Below are 21,256 nucleotides of genomic sequence, written 5' to 3'. Positions count from 1 at the left end.
AGTGCACACACAAGGAGAATCTTCGAGGTGCTAGTGAAAAGTGAGCGGATCCCCAATATACATCCAAGGAATTATTCACTGCACACTCAGTGGGTTAAGCAAAAGTGATGAAGTTTATTTTCTTGCGTAGCTATAGGTGGTGCATTCAAATAGAAGAAATTGCTTCTTGATTGCCATAAGGGACTGACGATTCAATTCAATGAATCTTTTTCAAAATGTAGGAATAATATAATATGAAATACAATTAGAATAAATACAGTACAAAGCACCTATTTGTTTCACTTTTAGTTGGTACTATATTTCTTCTATTTCATAGTATTCCTATAGCAACATGTTGAAAAAGATTCAATCCCTTGTCCAATCAAAAAGCAATTTCTTCTATTTGAATGCACTATCCTATACCTATGTAAATAAATAACCATCACTTTTTCTTGACTTACAGAGTGTGCAGTGAATAATTCCTTGGATGCAAACTGGTGAAATCAGACATAAACAGCTGATCATGCCATACACATCTAGTTTTAACCCTCGTTAAAGGGTTGATTGCGACTTGCAGGATTTCTGCTTCCAACAGGTGGGCGCTATGGAGTTCAAGTCCTCTTTCTCTCTGAAGAGGCAATTTGCATATTAAATTTCCCAGAGGAGCACGGAGAATAAGCCTCCTTACCTTGGCATGCCAGAGCCGGTATGTCACTCTCCACAAGGAGAAACGTTACCCCTTAGACCTCAGCTTTTTTTATACAAATGTAAAATTTAGGAATATAAGAAATGAAAAAAAAAAAATCACAAACCAAAAATATATTATGGCAGAAAAGACTAACTGCAACGACTGTAAATGTGAAGTATACGCAAATAGACTTTTAATCAGGCAATATGTTGATACAAAAAAATCTCTTTGAAGATTTTAACTTTTCTCTTCAGAACTTGTGCTGCTCAATGTCGCCAGAAGCCTTTTCTAGAAATGTGTTTTGAACATTCATTCATTAGTACTGGAGGAAACCTCTGCTGCTCCCATTAGGACTTCAGAAAAAAGAAGCACCCCTTTCACAGATGTGCATTTACATTCCTATCAATGGGCACAGGGCTTACCTTTTTATAGCATTATATATTGACCAAACCTTATATAGAGAACAATAAAAACAACTGTTTTCAGACAGAGATATCAGTGTCAAAAGTTTGAGATGCTTTGTGAATGGCACTCAACTGTACATGAATAGAAATAAAATTAAATAATGATCCATTTGGACTGCTAAAATAGTATATACGTTGAATAGGGTATGGACAAAACTTTTTACATATTCAACCCCTAAAATTTATTTTCAAATAATCTTATTAAAAGTTAAATTTTAGGGGCTGAATATGTAAAAAATGATACATTTGGCTAAACTTTGCCAACTGTCCAACAAAATTGGTGGATCTGGCATAAGAATGCCAAAAGTAGGTACATTTTTGTGCAACTACATATTACTCAAAATGTGCAACTTTTATCACCGGAAAACGTTCAGAAAATGCTTGATGACTAGGCCCCATAATACACATTCGGTATGAGCTAAGATCCCTACCATGTGCCTGGTATACAACAGTTTACAAATGTATTCAATTTTTTGGAACTTAAAATAATTTTCTTCAACTACTGTCTAAGAAATGTTAGAGACATTTGAATGGAACTATTGGCCTCCTCACACTTTTTGTAGCGATTGTTTACGCTTCTATACAAGCAGATGAAAAGATAATCATTTCATTTAGTGATTTAGATAAATGTAACATACTCACCTTACCTTGCTCCATCTGCCTCCACTGTCAAGCACTGCGCTCAGCAAGCAGCGCTGACAGTGTAAGAAGTAGCAATGATGCAATTCCTGGGTGGTGCGCCCACCACCCAGCAGATTCTCAGCGTTTCTCTCCTGGAGAGGTAATCTTTTCTTCTGCAGCAAATTGTCTTACAATATCTCTTCCAACTGGGATCAGTTATTAATATATTTAGAGTAGGTCCTGATGAGCAACAGATGGACCAATTGCAAGACAGTGTTCAGAAATCAACTGGGGCTCATAGCGCCCTATTTAAAAATATTTGTCCAGTGACTATGCCCTATTGCATTATGATGATGCTCTTGGCATGCTTATTACTGAGTGATCTTCTGTATGATGAAATGGCTTTTGGATCCACTACTCTGTTGATTAATCCTGTAAACTGTGCATATCAAGAGCACATGTCACCAGGTGATTAAATATGTAGATGAAAACTCTCCGAGACCACCACCCAAACAATAGTCTTGTAGGAGTTGGTCCTCACACAGAAGAGGCCAGCATACACAGAAGACAGGAAAACTGAAAAATCCAACAAAGCCAAATCTCATCCAAATTGGTGGTATTCTTCTCAAAGATGTGGTTTGGTTTGAAGAGAATTAACTGTTCAAGATCATCTCACTGTTGTAAAATACGTAGAATATACACAACTCCTATAAAACAGAAATGTATTCCGTCATACTTTTTCCTGAACATATTAAGGTAGGCTTCACTCTTCTGGTTTGATATGCAAATTGTGAGCTTTTCTTGGGAAATGCTGTCAGGTGTAAATAGGAAAATATAGGCTGTCTCGCACATCACTTTCTCTGTGTTATATTTTAACACATTCCTTTTTCCACTATGTGGCTTTTTTTCGTGACAGATTGCCCTCAACAGAAGCAGACTTTTCCGCTCATCGCTTTACACAAACTTGTATGAATTAAGAGGTTTACAAGGAGTGGAAATTATTTCTACAAGCCTTATCAAGGAACTGGATTTTTAATTTCAACATACACAAAAGCCTAAAAACCATTTTAAAAACTCAAAATCACAAAGTAAAGAAAAAAATAAAAAAAAAGTCTAATATTTGTTGTTGTTATTATTATTAACAAAAATAATAATAACATAGGAGTAATATATATTTCAGGAATCTGCTAATGCCTATGACTCATACAACACTGCACAATATCACATTTATTATTAACTTTTTATTTAAAAAAATTGTAGACACATCACGCAAGACTTTATCTAGCACATGTGACCATGCCTGCTTCCAGTTAGTAAAGTGCTGGGAGAGGAGGCAGAGAGCAGCGTCGGAGTGAAGAGCGCTGCAGAAGCAACAGAGGAGGGAGGGAGCCGACGGTTATTCATTGTGAATCGGGCAGAGGAGGGAGGGAGCCGACGGTTATCCATTGTGAATCGGGCAGAGGAGGGAGGGAGCCGACGGTTATCCATTGTGAATCGGGCAGAGGAGGGAGGGAGCCGACGGTTATCCATTGTGAATTGGGCAGAGGAGAGAGGGAACCGACAGTTATCTATTGTGAATAGGGCAGAGGAGGGAGGGAGCCGACGGTTATCTATTGTGAATCGGGCAGAGGAGGGAGGGAGCCGACGGTTATCTATTGTGAATCGGGCAGAGGAGGGAGGGAGCCGACTGTTATCCATTGTGAATCGGGCAGAGGAGGGAGGGATTCGACGGTTATCCATTGTGAATCAGGCAGAGGAGGGAGGGAGCCGACTGTTATCCATTGTGAATCGGGCAGAGGAGGGAGGGAGCCGAAGGTTATCCATTGTGAATCGGGCAGAGGGAGGGAGCAGACGGTTATCCATTGTGAATCGGGCAGAGGAGGGAGCCGACGGTTATCCATTGTGAATCGGGCAGAGGAGGGAGGGAGCCGACGGTTATCTATTGTGAATCGGGCAGAGGAGGGAGGGAGCCGACTGTTATCCATTGTGAATCGGGCAGAGGAGGGAGGGATTCGACGGTTATCCATTGTGAATCAGGCAGAGGAGGGAGGGAGCCGAAGGTTATCCATTGTGAATCGGGCAGAGGAGGGAGGGAGCCGACGGTTATCTATTGTGAATCGGGCAGAGGAGGGAGGGAGCCGACGGTTATCTATTGTGAATCGAGCAGAGGAGGGAGGGAGCCGACGGTTATCCATTGTGAATCGGGCAGAGGAGGGAGGGATTCGACGGTTATCCATTGTGAATCGGGCAGAGGAGGGAGGGAGCCGAAGGTTATCCATTGTGAATCGGGCAGAGGAGGGAGGGAGCCGACGGTTATCCATTGTGAATCGGGCAGTGGAGGGAGCCGACGGTTATCCATTGTGAATCGGGCAGAGGAGGGAGGGAGCCGACGGTTATCCATTGTGAATCGGGCAGAGGAGAGAGGGAACCGACAGTTATCTATTGTGAATCGGGCAGAGGAGGGAGGGAGCCGACGGTTATCTATTGTGAATCGGGCAGAGGAGGGAGGGAGCCGACGGTTATCTATTGTGAATCGGGCAGAGGAGGGAGGGAGCCGACTGTTATCCATTGTGAATCGGGCAGAGGAGGGAGGGATTCGACGGTTATCCATTGTGAATCGGGCAGAGGAGGGAGGGATTCGACGGTTATCCATTGTGAATCGGGCAGAGGAGGGAGGGAGCCGACGGTTATCCATTGTGAATCGGGCAGAGGAGGGAGGGAGATGACGGTTATCCATTGTGAATCGTGCAGAGGAGGGAAGGAGCCCACGGTTATCCATTGTGAATCGGGCAGAGTAGGGAGCCGACGGTTATCTATTGTGAATTGGGCAGAGGAGGGAGGGAACCGACGGTTTTCCATTGTGAATCGGGCACTTACACTAGATTACAAGTGTGCCAGATTTATCCCGGTGATAAATTTACTGTATAATAAATTTGGCGCAACTTAAGACACATATCTAACTTCACACTGACTCTAGGATGGCTTACTTTATGTTATTTTTTCAAACTGATGTAAAAATGACAAAAGTCGCAAAAACTTTGCACCACTCCCTGTTGCACAAAATTTTTGCAACTTCTCAAAGCTTTTAATCCATATTTGAGGAGTAAAAGCTTTTATGTTTTGGCCCCACTTTGTGCCCAAAATTTGTCATTTACCACCTACCATAAAGGTGCACTCAAAATAATAAATAAGTAGAAATATATAATACACTGTACAACTCCCCTTGAAATTTAGAAGTAGAATTTATGTTTGACATTATGGGACATTCTTTAACGCCTTGAACTCAGAATAACAACATTGTCAGTTTTCACTAGCGCAATAGTGTGACTATCAGATTGAGCTCCGCTCATTCAATACACTAATAAGCACCCGAAAATGTGACAAAAGCATGCTCCTGCAACACTCCCCCGAGAGATGCAACCAGCAGACTACGAATATCAACATAGGAAACACAATGGAAATCTGCATAGATCAATAGGAACTTATCCATGTATTGTATTTGTGCAATCTGCTCTGTGACATATTAACAATTTGTGCCATAATTTAGAGCCATCTGTGCCATACATACCAGTTTACAAGATTGTGGCCAGTAAGCAGCTTACTGCCTAGCCAGAATTTCCACATATTTGCAATTTTGCTTATTTTAGAAGGATGTGCAAAATTAAGGCTGTGTGCCCACGATGACTTTTTTAAGCGTTTCCGCAGTGGCAATTCCACCGCGGAAACGCTTAAAAATCAATTGGTAGAAGGTCTGCAATGTTTCCCAATGATAATCCACATGTGCTGTGCACATGCTGCGGAAATTTCCGCTGCGGATTATCATTGCGGAAAAATCCGTAGCACTACCATTAATTTTGCATAATCGCGGCGTTTTCACCGCCATTGACTTGCATTGAATCGCATAATATCCGCATGACTACATGTGCACATGCGGATATTAAGCGATTCAATGTGCAGATGGTACCCGGGTCTGGAGAAGAGGGGACTCTCCTCCAGACCCGGGTACCACAGTACCTGAAAAAAAAAGAATTTAAAATAAAAAATATACATTATACTCACCTTCTGATGGCCCCCAGTCTCCTCAGCGATGCGTCCTGGCTGCCCGGCGGCTCGCGATGGTCTAAAAGGACCTTCCATGACGTCATTTAGTCATGTGACAGGTCACGCGACCGCTGACGTCTGCGGTCGCGTGACCTGTCACATGACTAAATGACGTAATGGAAGGTCCTTTTAGACCACCGCGAGCCGCCCAACACACCTGATAAGGAGACCAGGGGCCATCAGAAGGTGAGTATAATGTTTATTTTTTACCATTCTTTTTAACTATTAACTTGCTTACACTATATAAATCCATGCCAGTTGCATGGATTTATATAGTCTGACCAAGTTATCAAGCACTTTTCCAAGTGATGCTAAAATCGCTTGGAAATGCGCTTGACAACCCGCATGCGAAATCGCATGTGAAAAACGCGGGACATACGATTGTCCCGGGCAGAAAAACGCATGTAAAATCTGCATGTACAATCCGCATGCGTTTTTTCTGCCAGGGAGATGCAGAAACGCTCAGGAAAAAATCCGGAGCATTTCTGCATCGTGGGCACATAGCCTTATTTAGAGAAGTCCTTAATAAATTCTGAGCTTTTAAGGCTGTCAGTGGTGGAAAAAGTTAAATGTGCTCGCAAAATTCTTTGATAAATTATAGAAAATCTGTAGGTCAGCAGGACCTAATCAAAGGCTAAGCAAAGCCCACTTTTCTAATCACGTCTGAGTGAAAAATAAAATTATAAAAAGTAAATGTTTTTCTCAAAAACAGCATACACAAAAATGTAACTTTTTTACCAATAACTCCTATACAACCCTTGATAAATTCTCCCAGTGTTGTACTTTTGGCCAGTGTGACATGGATGTATGTAGTCATTGTATACCATACATGTACTGGTCAAACAATTGGTAATCTTTAAAGGGGCCGTCCACTACCTGGAGAACCCCTTATTAATAGCTGAAATCTGAAGTACAAACAAAAACACTGCCTCTCAGACCGGTGCCATTCCTCAGGAGTTCTGCGCTGACAAAATAGTCAAGGCTACAATCCATCAACAATCTTATAAAAGTCTTACAACTGGCGGTGCATACAGCATCGAGATTCAAGGAACAGCGCCGGTCCAGGAGATAAATATACAACTGTTTTTATTTTATATTGCAGAGAGGAGCTATTAATAATGGGTTGTCCAATATTAGATAAGCCTTTTAAACGACAGTGAAAGTGTTAATTCCTTTGATATATTTGCTAGAGATAATATAACCAAAATCAGTCCTAGTAACGGCCTGTCAGATGTACATTACATATGATTTTCAATTACATAGACAACATCATAGACAAATAAGTTGGAGATGTCAGAATGCACAATGTTGTAGGAGAATGGGTGCTGTTTAAATGTAGTTAGAAGAAAGGCAATGAGGAATGCCTCTCATCTTGTGCTGTTGTGCAGCTAGCGGGCACAACTGAAGTGAAGGCAGCAGAATGAATGAGGGGCTTCAAGCCATCATGGTCTAACAGAAGGAAACGTCCAACTCCAACCTCCAGTCTAGATGAAATGGCCACAGTGTGAACATCCTCTTACACTTTGCCCGTATACTAGCTGATAGTCCAGCTCAGTTTTTTTGTTTTGCTGTTATCTCTTGTATTTTGTTCAACCAGGGGCCATGGCTCCCCTTTCTGAGCTAAGTATTCCATCTGTATAGCTTCACATGGATGGGTCTCAGTCTGGCCTTGTCCTGCTCGACCCTTATTCTCATTAACGTTGTTTGACACATGGTAAGGTTTAATACTAGAGACAGGTTAGGACCGTACCGATCGGTACACCTTGATGTTGGTGGAATGGCTTTTATGTCTTTTTTTATCAAAATAGCGTTAATTAAGTACCCTATGTTATTTACATGTACTATTACTTTTTACTGATTTACTTGCTGTTGGATATATGCTAATTTTTTTGTCTATGAAATGGCCAGTGTGAACGTGCTCTTACACCTTGCACATGCAGTACAGACCAAAAGTTTGGACACCTTCTCATTAAAGATTTTTCTGTATTTTCATGACTTTGAAAATTGTACATTCACACTGAAGGCATCAAAACTATGAATTAACACATGTGGAATTATATACTTAACAAAAAAGTGTGAAACAACTGAAAATATGTCTTATATACTAGGTTCTTCAAAGTAGCCACCTTTTGCTTTGATGACTGCTTTGCACACTCTTGGCATTCTCTTGAGGTTATAAACTATGTAACTATGTAACTAAGAGGTAGTCACCGGAAATGGTTTTCACTTCACAGGTGTGCCCTGTCAGGTTTAATACGTGGGATTTCTTGCCTTATAAATGGGGTTGGGACTATCAGATGTGTTGTGCAGAAGTCTGGTGGATACACAGCTGATAGTCCTACTGAATAGACTGTTGGAATTTGTATTATGGCCTGAAAAAAGCAGCCAAGTAAAGAAAAACGAGTGGCCATCATTACTTTAAGAAATGAAGGTCAGTCAGTCCGAAAAATTGGGAAAACTTTGAAAGCGTCCCCAAGTGCAGTTGCAAAAACAATCAAGCGCTACAAAGAAACTGGCTCACATTAGCACCGCCCCAGGAAAGGAAGACCAAGAGTCACCTCTGCTTCTGAGGATAAGTTTATCCGAGTCACCAGCCTCAGAAATCGCAGGTGAACAGCAGCTCAGATTTGAGACCAGGTCAATGCCACACAGAGTTTTAGCAGCAGACACATCTCTATAACAACTGTTAAGAGAAGACTTTGTGCAGCAGGCCTTCATGGTAAAATAACTGCTAGGAAACCACTGCTAAGGACAGGCAACAAGCAGAAGAGACTTGTTTGGGCTAAAGAACACAAGGAATGGACATTAGACCAGTGGAAATCTGTGCTTTGGTCTGATGAGTCCAAATTTGAGATCTTTGGTTCCAACCACCGTGTCCTTGTCCGACGCAGAAAAGGTGAACTGATGGACTCTACATGCCTGGTTCCCACTGTGAAGCATGGAGGAGGAGGTGTGATGGTGTGGGGGTATTTTGCTGGTGACACTGTTGGGGATTTATTCAAAATTGAAGGCATACTGAACCAGCATGGCTACCACAGCATCTTGCAGTGGCATGCTATTCCATCCGGTTTGCGTTTAGTTGGACCATCATTTATTTTTCAACAGGACAATGACCTCAAACACACCTCCAGGCTGTGTAAGGGCTATTTGACCAAGAAGGAGAGTAATGGGGTGCTACGCCAGATGACCTGGCCTCCACAGTCACCAGACCTGAACCCAAATGAGATGGTTTGGGGTGAGCTGGACCACAGAGTGAAGGCAAAAGGGCCAACAAGTGCTAAGCATCTCTGGGAACTCCTTCAAGATTGTTGGAAGACCATTTCCGGTGACTACCTTTTGAAGCTCATCCAGAGAATGCCAAGAGTGTGCAAAGCAGTCATCAAAGCAAAAGGTGGCTACTTTGAAGAACCTAGAATATAAGACATATTTTCAGTTGTTTCACACTTTTTGGTTAAGTATATAATTCCACATGTGTTAATTCATAGTTTTGATGCCTTCAGTGTGAATGTACAATTTTCATAGTCATGAAAATACAGAAAAATCTTTAAATGAGAAGGTGTGTCCAAACTTTTGGTCTGTACTGTATACCAGCTCATAGCGGTTTTGAAGATGAGATATAGAGACTTTATTGAGGGATATACAATGCATGTTGGTACCTGATGAAGGCTTGTATATTACAGCCGAAACGCGTTGTTTGTTGATCCCTCAATAAATAACCATATCTCACCTTCGAATCCTTCAATTTCTCTCCTCAGGGCATTGAACAGACATCATGGGATCTGTATAATACCATTGTAATTACTAAAACTACTTTTTGTACTATGCAAAGTTTTTATTTTACTATATATAGTTTCACAACCACAAATCAATTTCTTCATTAGAAAACTGCTGAACCAATGCTTATGTCATGTGCAATATATTCTGACAAGATCTAGAAGAGATATACTATAAAGCACATACAGCTTATAATAAAAAGTGTTAACCATCTGATCTGATTTTTGTTTGGAAAAGGGGTTTACTATTTGAAACAGGTAGATTTTTCCAGCAAAACTGTCACATCAACATTCTGTGGTATTAATCCACTCTGCTGTGTGCTTTGCAACAGAAATGGAGCCTGCAATTGGTATCCGAATGAAATACTGCAGAGATAAGCACTCTTCTCGGCTCTCGCCTGGGAAAACCCATTAGTCAGTACTCTGGGATGTGACATCTACAAAACAAATTAAATCTCAAAAGCCTGCTTCAACCACATTGTGCAGTACAAAAGGTGGAAGAGTAAACAGCTTCCCTTCCGCATCACTTGTCTGATGTAACTATTTAGAATAGAATTTCGGTCATCAGTGTCAGTAATCATCAGACATTCTAGAACACTGTAAAACATGCAGGCCATCATTTACTCCTCTCACTCAATGAGACCTTTTATGGAGGGAGTTACCGATTGCAGTGTGCTTAGTTTTACATAATGCCATCTTGTCACTCTCCATAAAGCAAGGCAGAGGCCTCTCATCCAGTCAAATGGGTGACTTGCTTTGAACTGCGGAGGGGCAAATAACCAGAAACACATGTCTGCAAATAGTGTCTGGTTTGGCTTTTTACTGTAAGTCATGTGGCAAGACTTTTTAAAGAAAATTTTCTGAAAGGGGACAATCCTTTTAACGTTACATTTGGGAAGCAAATTACCAATAAAAAAAATTATGGACGAAGGTATAAAATTGCCTTAAATTGAAACAATGTTTTAAGATCTTATAGAATATCTGCATTTTGTGCATATGCTCCAGTAGTCGTTTTATATTTTTCAGCTCTTAGCAATGTAATGATCCTTTAAAATAAATTGTTACATTTGGAACAGGTAATGAGACACTTATCTCTGCACATGAATATGCATGTTCTACGCTAAAATTGTTCACACTGCACTAAAATGTCCTGAACACTAAGAAAGTGTTTTCAAATTGAATGGCTTTATATCCATTGTATGGAAATGAATAGATTTGGGAGGTAGCTTTCAGCATTAGGTTACACAAACTTAAAATCCACTAAAAGCTGAAGTTAAGGTGATGCATCAAACTGGCACTTTGCTAACGCTGCTAATATGTATTTCTACACAAAAGCCTGCTCCCTCCCAAGGAGGGTGCTACAATATAAGGTAACTACATTTTTATTTCTGCAGCAGGCTACCATTTCATAGCTCTAGCAAATGAACATAAGAGAAATAATTGCCAAAATAATCTCACAGCACGCAATAAAAGAAGCAAAAGAATCAATGCCACAACTTCCCATTAATGTACAATTATGCCTGAGAGAACAAAGCATTCTGGCTGGAAATAAAACCATGGTAGAAATGGAATACAAAAAAAGGGTTGGGCATAGCAAATCGATACATGCAGAAGCCAGATTCCATTTGCAATTCCAAATACCTAGTTTACTCTGAAATTGATAAAGATTGGCGTTTTATACCCAGTCTCAAACTGTAAAGTGATAGAGTAAAAAGCACCAAATTTATTAAGAGACGAATGGTTGTATGAGTGCTTTTTTTTTTTTTTCGGGGGAACAAGACCTGTATTTTTATTAGCATCTACACATAATGTACTGTATTAGAGGGATGAAAAAACAATGACCGTCCGAGGCATTAATGGGTTAAAGGACTTCACTTTTTCTTCTGTAATCCTGTGTAGTCTGCTACATTGCATATAAGCGTTTGTTGCTGGTAGATGATTCCAGTTGACCGATTTAACTCTACTCGAGAAGTTCGCAAGTTGTGTCTATAGTGTGGTTTATTTTCCTGTGGCTTTCTAAATCTTTGAAAAACTGCTGGACAAAAAAAACACCTCAACCACAACGTGCAAACCCACCCTAAGTGCTTGCTGACATGGATCAGATGTGATGCACATTTCCTGTATAGATTTTCCATACGGAAAATCTGCAGCATTTTATAGTACCAGTGTTGTGGATGAGATTCCATAAAACTGACCAAAGCTGCAGATTTAGCTTCCACAACATTTCAATTTATGTTTGTACAACATTTTCATAGCGGATTTTACCCTTTTGTATGGAAAATAATTTAAAAAAAAAAATACATAAAATCTGCGGTAAATCCAAGTGCATCTGAACAATTTAGCGTGGAAACTGCATTTGGTTGAACAGGATAACAAAAAAACATGTGAGTCTCTTTTTTGAGTTGTGTCTAATCTTGTATGAGGCGGAGGTGTAATATCACATACAATCTTTGAAGCAGCACATCTGTCATGCATGATTTACCGGCAAATTCGTGCAAGTGGCAAGACTTACCCTGATGGGAATCAAAATAATATATCATCAGAACCTCTTAAGATTCAAGTGATGATTGCATTTGGTTTCCGGCTACTAGAAACTATGTGGCTCAAACAGCTGATTTCACTATTAAAATTGAATCTTTACTTTGGGTACGTATGTACTTCTACCATGTATATGTTTAATAAAGTACCACTAAGGGAGGCAAAAATTTAAGCAAAAGTCTACAAAGAACACACGTACATTTCAAATATTCAGTCATTACATGTCTAAAAGGGAACACATTGTGCCGAGAACTGTCATAGATCATAATATTTATGCAGATTAGCAGCAGATCATATCTAAGACCAAATCTATCTCTACCCTGTAAGATGAGCAACAGAGGACAACTAAAATACATGCTTAAATTTAGAAGCAGGAATTATAATAAAGAATTATTTTTGCTAAAGCTTGTAATTTGATGCATGATGGAAATAAACCAAGGTATTTCTAGTATGGTAAGTATCCTTATTATCCTGAACATCTCTGATTGCAATAAGGCTCTGATCACATCTGAGCTATTTTTCTCATCAAAAATGTCAGAATCTATAACTGAGGCTTCTCCAACATAGATGTATGGCCTCATTCAGATGTCCATTTTTCACTTATGTGTTCTATCCTTGCGATAAAATGGAAAAGCTCACCAGCGAGGAGACCCGAAGCATGGAGGCTTGTAGCACCACAAAGTAAAGTACCATGAAAAAAAGGGCAGGAAATCCATGGTCAGGATGTGCTCAAAAAAATTCTACATTATTGTATAAAATTAAAAGTCACAGCTTCCATAACCAAAACTGACAAGCAAACGCGAGTCATTGCAAAAGAAAATGTGAATCTATCAGCATCTAAAGTCATATCCTGCAGGATATGTGGTCTCCACAAAACAGGAATCAAGTCTCAAACGGACAAAAAATGAATTAAATATATAATCAAATAAATAATTTACTATTAATTTTATATAAACAGCCTGTCTATTGTTCATACCTAATGGTGATCTTGCTTATAACATATACTATAGATTCGCCATGATTCACAGTTAAGAGTCTTTCTACTGTGATCACCTGTCACGGATGTGTCAGAGGTGACAGACACAAAAAAATTAGCTTAATAAAGCAAAAATATATTAAATGTTTATGTGTCAATTACAAATCTAAACCTAAAAATAGACACATCAACCAATGAATAATAAATTATTAAATTTTATTAAATAGTTGAATTAAAAATCCCAATGACAGAACGGGAAAGGGAATAAAATAAGATCCGAAAGAGACATACGCAAGGGGAAAATAATGACTGACTCCATCCATATGGATTATAATAACATTAAAAGGATGGCAGTGGATATAGATGACAAATGTAGGTGGGATGAAATCTATATAAATAAATAAATAAGTAAAGTGCACAATACAAATATACTGATAATATATATGACCATAAATTATTAATGATATGAATAAATGAATATACAAAATATATTTCAATATAATAAATACAAAACAATAAATGGTATAATATATTAAATAAGTGAAGTATACAAAAAGTTATATAAAGTGCATACTAGTATATTAATCCATTCAAAGAATAGCCAACTACATATGAATACCACTAGTGATCACTCAGTGGGTGAAAAACAGTCAAGAGGGTGCATATGAAATCATGTAAGCACATGTACTAACCCGAGCTATGTCTCACATCCAACGCGCGTTTCGCTGTTACTTTCTCAAGGATATCCTTGAGACTCCTAAAATATATAATAAATTGGGTACAGTAATTCAATGCAGTTTGTGGGGAATATTTTTTCATAAGAATTTTGGAAAGTTATGAAATGTCCTATAAATGTCTGTCCTATTCCTGATCTAAGGGTCTAGACTTTTAGCGGAGATGAATCTGTGCTATAGTAAATTGATCACTTAAACATGAGCCATGTATGAGGGAGTCGAAGTCATGGAAATTGAGGAGTCGGAGGTTTGACTTACCGACTCCACAGCCCTGCATTTAAGTTTGCTAACAACATCAAAAAGATGTTTTCTGATGTGTAGTTTAAGTCCTGTTGTACAACCTACGCATTACATTTTACAAGATGTGCAAGTATTGTTTTTGTAGCTCAGTGTTAGCATCTGTTCATCATATATGGCACTATGAGGAGGCTATATAACCCCTGTAAGACATAGGGAGGGGTGCTCTTGCGACTACACACTACATCAGATGGAGGATCTACGTGTGGAGGAAGCAGATAACATGTAGGCCCTGACACACGCTCTGGACACAGAAAGACGCAACCTACCTTCCAGGATCCAAGGAAAAGATGGGTGAATCTCAACTAATATGCTAATTGTGGACAAATGGACAATCACTTTAACTATTTTGCCTATTTTATGTAACTACTGCAATTATTCTTTTTAATGGACAATCCAAGAATATATCAATACATTTTTTTATAAGAATATCGTAATCTGTTCTCTGGTAGAATCATATCTGGTAAACAATAATTTACTGGGGTGTTTTGTTTTTGTTTTTTTCTCCTGATATAACTTGGGGATATTTTAATGATTTTATCGATTTCTGAAAATTGCCGACTGTAGAAGTGAAAGAAACGTCATTAAAATGAAAAAAATAAATAAATTAGGAACATTTTTCCCAGTGTGATTTTTCTTCACCTCTATCCATTTTATGTACAATGTTATTTAAACATCCATTTGGGTTCATTTCTTTCCCGTAATCTTGTACTAACTTCTCTAGCCTCATGTAAAAATCCTACCCATCATTCAAAGACTGATAAGACACAAAACCAGTAACTTCCTCTATGGGAGGTGAAAGGATTATTCACAGGAAAAAAAGACGTAGTTACTTACCGGTAAAGGGATTTCTCAGAGCCCATGACGGAACCACGGAGAGAGGGGATCCGCCCTTCAAGGACAGGAAACCTACAGAAAAAAGGGCGATACCTCTCTCCTGCATTAGTTGTTTACAGAGCATGAGAGGATCACCAGGTTAGTAACACAAAATTTTACATTTTAAGAACTTGTCAGAAACACCACGTGGCTACAAACAGGCAACTAATAAGTGTGCGCACCCACATGTGAAGTGAGGGAATGTACGGGTGCCGTCATGGGTTCTGAGAAATCCCGTTACTGGTAAGTAACTACATCTTTCTCCTTCCCCCATGACGGCACCTCAGAGAGAATTACAGAGAAGTGACTCATTCGGGGGGGACCACAGCTTCCAGAACCCTTTTCACGAAAGTAATGTCTGAAGAAGAGGTTAAGTCTAGCCGGTAGTGATTGAAGAAGGTAGAGGGGGAAGACCAGGTTGCCGCTCTACATATCTGCTCTAATGTAGCACAGGCCTTCTCCGTCCAGGAGGCTGCCACCGCTCTTGTTGAGTGGGCCTTCAGTTTCTCCGGGGCAGCTTCCCCGCGTGAGGAGTACGATAGTGTGATGGCCTCCCTTATCCATCTGGCCAGCGTGCCCTTAGAAGCTTTCTTCCCCTTACGAGGGCCCTGAAATTAAAAAAAAAGAGAACTATCCTCCTTACACTCTTGTGTCGCCTCTAGGTAACAGATTAGGCACCTTCTGATGTCTAGTGTATGCAAGACTCTCTCTTTCGTGTTCCTAGGGTTGGGGCAGAAAGAAGGGAGGGTGATTTCTTGGGACCTGTGGAATCTTGATGGCACTTGGGCAGGTAGGCAGGGTCAGTTCTCAGAGTAACCCTATCCTCCAAGATTTGTGTGAAGGGGGGCCTGCAGATAGGGCCTGAATATCACTAACCCTACGTGCGGATGTGAGAGCTACTAAGAGCGCTGTTTTGAGGGATAGAATTTTTTGAGACGCTTCTGACAGAGGTTCAAAAGGGGCCTTCGTTAAAGCTGAAAAGACCAAGTTTAAATCCCAAGGTGCAGTATTTCGGGAGGGGATGGGTTGGGATCTGGATGATGCTTTAATGAACCTAGATACCCATCTATCCCTAGCCAGATCAAAATTGTACAGGGCTCCCAGGGCCGCAACTTGGACTTTTAAGGTACTTGTGGCCAGACCCTGTTCCAAACCCCTCTATAAAAATTCCAGGATAGCTGTTAATGGAACCTTCCCTCATAGCCTGGAACCTGAGACTGAAAGGAATTTCCTCCAGGTTTTCCCGTAAAGTTTGGTGGTCACGGGTTTCCTACTTTGAAGTAGTGTGGTGATAAGATTTGGGGAAAAACCTTTGTCCTTCAGAAGAGCCCTCTCAAATTCCAGGCTGTCAAGTGTAAGTTTGATGCCTGAGGATGGAGAACCGGACCCTGAGAAAGAAGGTCCGGAAGAACCCATGGGTTGGAGATTGACAACATTCTCAGCCAAGAAAACCACGCCCTCTTTGGCCAGAAGGGGGCTATCAAGATTACTCTCGCTTTCTCTTCTCTGATTTTCCTCAGAACAGCTGTGATCAGGGCGGTCGGAGAAAAAAAGCATAAGCTAGAGGGTGACTCCATGGGATCATGAAGGCATCTAAAGCTATGGGGTTTCCTTTTGGGTCTAGAGAGCAGAAAGAGTGTGTTTTCTTGTTCTGACTGTTGGCGAACAGATCTATGAAAGGACGTCCCCACATTTGTACAATCTGACGAAAAACTGACTGATCTAACTCCCATTTGCCCTGCTTTAGCAGTGTCCGACTCAGGAAGTCTGCAGTGCGGTGTTTATCCCTTTTATGTGTAGGGCTGATAGGGATTGTAAGTTTTCCTCGGCTAAATGAAAGATGACCTCTGTCGCCTGCATCAGAGAATGGGACCGTGTACCCCCCTGGTGGTTCAGGTACACCACCTACTCGGTTTTCTGAGAACACCCTAACGTGGTGGCATTGTAGTGTGTGCATGAATTCCCGGAGTGCCCACTCTACTGCTAGAAGCTCCTTCATGTTTGTGGAAACTAGCTTTAGACGTTCTGTCCAGACCCCCTGAGCTACAAGGTTGTTGAGGTGAGCCCCCCAGCCCCCGGGGCTTGCGTGTGTGGTCAGGATTTGAGGTGTAGGGATTGTCCAAGGAATACCATAGGTTTGATTGTCTATCTTCCCCCACCACTCCAGGGAAAGTGTGGTAGCGTTAGCTGCCCTTCTAAATGCCCTTTTAGGAATTTTTCTGCCTTTAGGATTTCCCACTGCAGGGTCCTGGTGTGTATTTGGGCTCACTGGACGGCTGGGAAACATGCCGTCAGGGAGCCTAGAAGGGACATGGCTTTCCGTAGGGACATAGACGGGTGGGTCTTTGCCCGCGATATTTTGTCTATGATTTTGTGAATTTTCCCTGTGGGGAGATGACACTCTTGTCTTTTTGAATCCAGCAAGATGCCTAGGTATTCCTGTATCTGGCATGGTTCTGTTTTGAATTTTTCCAGATTCAAAAGCCATCCTAAGTGTGTCAAGGAATCCATGACCTTTCACAGATGGGTTTTGCAGTTTAGGAAGGAACTGCCTATTACCAGAAAGTCATCCAGGTATGGAACGACTAGGGTGTTCTGTTCCCTTAGATGTGCCATCACCTCCACAATAACTTAGGTGAAAACCCTTGGGGCTATGGCGATGCTGAATGGGAGGGCCGTATATTGATAGTGTTTGACCACTCCACATATGGGAAATGCTACTCTGAGGAACTTCTGGTAATCTTTGTGTATTGGGACATGATAATAAGCGTCTTTTAAACCCAGGACGGCCATGAAACAATCAGGAAACAGCATTTTTACTGATGATTTTATTGTCTCCATTTTGAAGGCTTCCACCTTCAAAAGTCTGTTCAGCTTTTTTAGGTTTATAATCGTCCTGTAAGTCCCATCTGTTTTTTTCCTTAGGAATAACAGAGAATAGAAGCCCTCGCCTTCCTCCCCCCTCGGGACCTCCTGAAGGACCGCCTTCCCTACCAGTCCTCAGATTTCCTGCTCTAAGGCCAGCTGCTCCTCGTTCGAGGACCTTTTGGGGGTTAAGACAAAGTTTGGCTGAGGAAATGTGAGGAACTGGAATTTCAGGCCTGATTGCATTAGGCTCAGAATTCATGAGCTGTCGGATATTAATTCCCAGGCCGGGAGAAAGTCTGACAGCCTTCCCCCCACCCGAGGCAAATCCTCATTTGGAGGGCTTTCTGCTATCGGTGGGGGATTTGTTCAATAGGAACCCTTTGGTCTTCCTTCTCCTGTCCTCCTGCTTATCCTGCTCTTTAGGGGACTTTCTGCGGATAAACCTTTTGCTCCGAAAAGGCTTCCTGTAAGCAGTGTTAGACAGGATAGGGAACCGCTTCTTATTGTCCCCCGCTTTCTCTAAGATGTCATCAAGGGTCGGCCCAAATAGAAATTGGCCCTCACAGGGGATGGAACACAATCTTGATTTTGTTTGTAGATCCCCGGGCCAACATTTGAACCAGAGGGCTCGTCTGAACGCGTTAGCGAGCCCTGTCGCCCTAGCTCCTAATCTGACAGAGTCTGCCGAGGCATCAGCTAGGAAGGCCGCTGCTCATTTCATTACCGGGATGGTTTCTAGTATTGTGTCTCTGGATGTTTTCTGATGCAGTTGTGTTTCAAGCTGGTCTAACCAGACCATTAATGAACTGGCCGTACATGTGGCAGCTACTGCAGGTTTTATCCCCCCCCCCCCCCCAGCAGCTTCCCAGGAACCCTTTAGGAAGGTGTCTGCTTTTTTATCCATGGGGTCTTTTAAGACGCTCATGTCCTCAAATGGAAGGGAGAACTTCTTTGAGGCTTTGGCAATGGCGACGTCCAGTTTTGGCGCTTTCTCCCAAACGGAACATGCAGGGTCATCAAAAGGGTACTTCCGCTTTGGGGAAAGGAGGCCCTTCCTCTCTGGTCTTTTCCACTTTTTTTTTATTAAAGAGTGAACTTGCTCATTTAGTGGAAAAGATCTCCTCTTTTTTTGTTCTAGACTGCTGAACATTAAGTCCTGGATAGACTTCTTGGGCCGGGGATCTGCTAACCCCATGGTGGACCTGACGGCCTTAATGAGGCTATCTGTTTCCTCGATATGGAAACAGCTCTGTCCTCCCCTATCTGTAGACGAGGAAGAGGATGATGAAGAGACGGACGTGTCCGAATCTCCGCCATTTTCAGAGCTGCTAGACCCAGACTCGGGGGATATGTTTTTACACCGCGTGCAGAATTATTAGGCAAATGCTTATTTTGATCACTTTGATACTTTTTATACACATTGTCCTACTCAAAGCTGTGTAGGCTTGAGAGCCAACTACCAATTAAGTAAATCTGGTGATGTGCATCTCTGTAATGAGGAGGGGTGTTGACTAATGACATCAGCACCCTATATAAGGTGTGCTTAATTATTAGGCAACTTCCTTTCCTTTGGAAAAATGGGTCAGAAGAGAGATTTGACGGGCTCTGAAAAGTCCAAAACTGTGAGATGTCTTGCAGAGGGATGCAGCAGTCTTGAAATTTCCAAACTTTTGAAGCGTGATCACCGAAAAATTAAGCGTTTCATCGCAAATAGCCAACAGGGTCGCAAGAAGCGTGTTGGCCAAAAACGGCGCAAAATAACTGCCCATGAATTGAGGAAAATCAAGTGTGAAGCTGCCAAGATGCCATTCGCCACCAGTTTTGGCATATTTCAGAGCTGCAACGTTACTGGAGTATCAAAAAGCACAAGGTGTGCGATACTCAGGGACATGGCCAAGGTAAGGAAGGTTGAAAAACGACCACCTTTGAACAAGAAACATAAGATAAAACGTCAAGAATGGGACAAGAAATATCTTAGACTGATTTTCAAAGGTTTTATGGACTGATGAAATGAGAGTGACTATTGATGGGCCAGATGGATGGGCCAGAGGCAGGATCTGTAAAGGGCAGAGAGCTCAACTTTGACTCAGACGCCAGCAAGGTGGAGGTGGGGTACTGGTATGGGCTGGTATCATCAAAGATGAACTTGTGGGACCTTTTCGGGTTGAGGATGGAGTGAAGCTCAACTCCCAGACCTACTGCAAGTTTCTGGAAGACAACTTCTTCAAGCAGTGGTACAGGAAGAAGTCGATATCGTTCAAGAAAAACATGATTTTCATGCAGGACAATGCTCCATCACATGCATCCAACTACTCCACAGCGTGGCTGGCCAGTAAAGGTCTAAAAGAAGAAAAAATAATGACATGGCCCCCTTGTTCACCTGATCTGAACCCCATAAAGAACCTGTGGTCCATCATAAAATGTGAGATCTACAGGGAGGGAAAACAGTACACCTCTCGGAACAGTGTCTGGGAGGCTGTGGTGGCTGCTGCACGCAATGTTGATCGAAAACAGATCAAGCAACGGACAGAATCTATGGATGGAAGGCTGTTGAGTGTCATCATAAAGAAAGGTGTCTATACTGATCACTATTTTTTGGGGTTTTTGTTTTTGCATGTCAGAAATGTTTATTTCTAAATATTGTGCACTGATATTGGTTTACCTGGTGAAAATAAACAAGTGACATGGGATTATATTTGGTTTTTATTAAGTTGCCTAATAATTCTGCACAGTAATAGTTACCTGCAAAAACAGATATCCTCCTAAGATAGCCAAATCGAAAAAAAGCCCACTCCAACTTCCAAAAATATTAAGATTGGATATTTATGAGTCTTTTGGGTTGATTGAGAACATAGTTGTTGATCAATAATAAAAATAATCCTCTAAAATACAACTTGCCTAATAATTCTGCACACAGTGTAGTTTTCTTAAGCTTTTTACCCCACAGAAAAGAATTAAATGGTATCTTCAACCTGCGACTTTATCAGGTCTCTAAGCTCAGAGGCAAATTTCGGGGTTTCCTCGCATATGGTTTGCTCAAAGCAGGAGCCGCAGAGTCTCTTATCCCAAGTAGTGGGTAAGACTTCTGTGCATAGTGCACAGGTCCTATTCTTTGTTTTTCCCGTACTCTTTCTTCCCTAGTAAGAGAAAAAAAAAGAGAGGGGGGGGCCCTAGTTACAAGTGGACTTTCACGAAGATCACTTACTTACCAACCAGACGGAAGAGAGGGTACCGATCCAGGAGGCGGAGCCATCTTTGTAGACGGAGTCCTCCTGGAAGTCCTGGAAGATGCTGAGGTGGAGTCTTTGCTGCACTGCGACGATCTGCCGGAGCGCCAGCTT

The 21,256-nt window shown here is 41.4% G+C and overlaps 1 protein-coding gene across 31 annotated transcripts in view; it reads right to left on the bottom strand.

The window, feature by feature from the left end:
• Positions 1-21,256, bottom strand: part of EPB41L3 (erythrocyte membrane protein band 4.1 like 3) — a 376,691-nt gene that overhangs the window by 187,311 nt on the left and 168,124 nt on the right. The window lies entirely within an intron of this gene.

The sequence above is a fragment of the Phyllobates terribilis genome, unplaced genomic scaffold (assembly GCF_046119375.1).
Source record: "Phyllobates terribilis strain yellow unplaced genomic scaffold, ASM4611937v1 Scaffold_4__5_contigs__length_816908805, whole genome shotgun sequence".
NCBI classification, from domain to species: Eukaryota; Metazoa; Chordata; class Amphibia; order Anura; family Dendrobatidae; genus Phyllobates; species Phyllobates terribilis.
Note: the sequence above shows the minus strand (reverse complement) of the source record. Positions and strands in the feature narration are given on the sequence as shown.